Source organism: Tupaia chinensis, unplaced genomic scaffold, assembly GCF_000334495.1.
Source record: "Tupaia chinensis unplaced genomic scaffold, TupChi_1.0 Scaffold000126_2, whole genome shotgun sequence".
NCBI classification, from domain to species: Eukaryota; Metazoa; Chordata; class Mammalia; order Scandentia; family Tupaiidae; genus Tupaia; species Tupaia belangeri.
In genome coordinates, this window is record NW_006159594.1 from 3,355,441 (window position 1) to 3,357,697 (window position 2,257).

Consider the following 2,257-nt stretch of genomic DNA (forward strand, 5'->3'; position numbering starts at 1 on the left):
ATCCTGGACCCAGTTCTGTATGTGAGAGCTAGGCACAATTAATTTAAAGGGAAAAAAAGTTAAAGTTCAGCTTTCTAAACATGGCCATGTACCTGATAAAATAAATTACTTTAGGCTGTTATGGAATCACTGGCTGTTATAATTAACTTGGCAAGCTGTTGCTTGATGAAGCTTTAAAATCCATGTTTTATTTAAGTTTTAGCATATGGAGAACACTGTCTACTGGCAACAATGATCCCCATTTATTCATTCTTCTGTTAACTTTAAAACAGTAATTAAATAATACTTCCTGGGTAATGGTAAAAGAGACTACCAGCTTGAGAATGTGTATCACAAAAGACATTTTACCCATCAAAAGTTTTCATACATATAAAAAGTATTTTATACATCAGAAGTTTTTAGAATAGCAAACACTAGCATCTAACAATTCATTTCTACGGATTCTATGAATGGCTGAGTTTATAAATCCCTAAAAACAAGAGTTGTTCTCACATCTTTCACCACACTTCTCAACTTTTCACAAAGATATTCTTCAACTGTACTCTGTTCAAAACATTTGCTTCAAATTTTATTAGTAAACACTGCCCGAGACAGCCAGTCGGTGTAATATGTGCTAAATCCAGAGACAGGCATGGAGACTCCCAAGGTTAAGATATAATTTTCTCATAAGTTACTGGATTTATTAGCAAAATAAAAAAGGATGGACTGGATGACAGCTAAAATCACTTCCAGTTAATTTGTTTTGTTTTGACTTCAGAAAGTCACACAACTATACAACTCTAAGACAAAAAGTTAAGTCAGCATCGGGCCAGATGGTGGTATGGTGGTTAAGGCACTGGATTCTACATGGCCCGCTGCCAGGGTCTAAGTCCTAGACCCAGTAGCTTGAAAAAAATGCCAGGTACATGTGTGTGTGCATGTATGCCCAAAATCCCAAAAGGAAGGAGAAATGGAGAAATGGAGGAGAAGGAATTGTGGCATGATGACCAGCACTTATTGGGGTGGTGGGGGGTGCTTTCTCACATTCTCTTTCTTTCTCTAAGATTTTACGACTTTTTAAAATTTGTCCTAAAGTCACTGAAGCAAAAATCATAAAACATTCTATCTTCCTTTACAATTCCCCAACACACCCCCCCCAAAAAAAAACTATTTGTAGGGGAAATGTCTTCCTTTACAATTTCCCACCCCACCCCCCAAAAAAAAACTATTTGTAGGGGAAAAAATGTTTTCATACATGGGATGAATCAGTATAAATTCAAAACTTACAGATAAGCGTTAGCTCTATCACTCATCTCTTTAAAAAGTTTATATGAATAGCCAGTCAAAATCAACAAGATTATCTCCCTTGAAATGTTATTTCTATGGCATTCCAAGTAGACCAAGGACTGCACACTGTCTTGGAATGCTCTCAGAAGACTCTGTCAGTGATCCGGTAACAAAATAGAAACTCCAGAGTCCTTTCTTTCAAATGGAACAGGGAAGACAGAGGGACAGAGAAAGTATTCAAACTTTCTTCTTTCAAACTGTCTTCTTTCCTTGTGGCTTATGGTCTTCTCCTCCTCCTCTACGTCCTCAGAAGTCACCTGGCCCTCCAAAGCCTCCTTGGCCTCTGCCACCAAATCCACCTCTGCCTTCTCTGCTTCCACCTCAGCCTCCAAAGCCGCCTCTGCCTCCACCATGACCCACAAAGCTACCTTCACCCTTGGGCTTGGCCCAATCCAAGGTAACTTTATTTCCATCAAATTTACCATCTTCCATGGCCTCGTTGGCAGCTTTGGCATCTTCCGCACTGTTGAAGTCTACAAAACCAAACCCTTTGTAGGATACTGTTTCCCAATTAGTGAATGTCCTTGCATGAATAAAACCATCAAAAGACACCTTTAATGTCTCTTCGGTGGTATCCTCAGACAGACCTTTGACAGTTTTTGAGGGCTGACTTTTTGTGTTAGGTGATCCCTTGGGTTCTTGCAACTCCAGCCTGATGGCTCTGCCCTTAATTTTCATTACAGGAATTTAAAGCTTCTTTAGCATCTTCAAATGAAGAAATTCTATAAATGTGTACGTACCCTTTAGATCTGCCATTTTGGCTCTGAGGCACTTTGATAAAAGTCACCTTCTCAAATACCTCCTGAAACGTTTCTTTGGTTGCACTGGAGGAGAGGTTGCTCAAAACCAAAGTTTTCAGTTCACAATTCCAAGTGCTATTCTTTCCACCTCTGTAGTCTTGATTTTGACCTTTCTCTCCTCTGTAGTGTAG

General features: G+C 39.3%; 1 pseudogene; it reads right to left on the reverse strand.

Moving 5' to 3' along the window:
• LOC102494024 (nucleolin-like) overlaps positions 1 to 2,257 on the reverse strand; it is a 40,977-nt pseudogene that overhangs the window by 35,991 nt on the left and 2,729 nt on the right.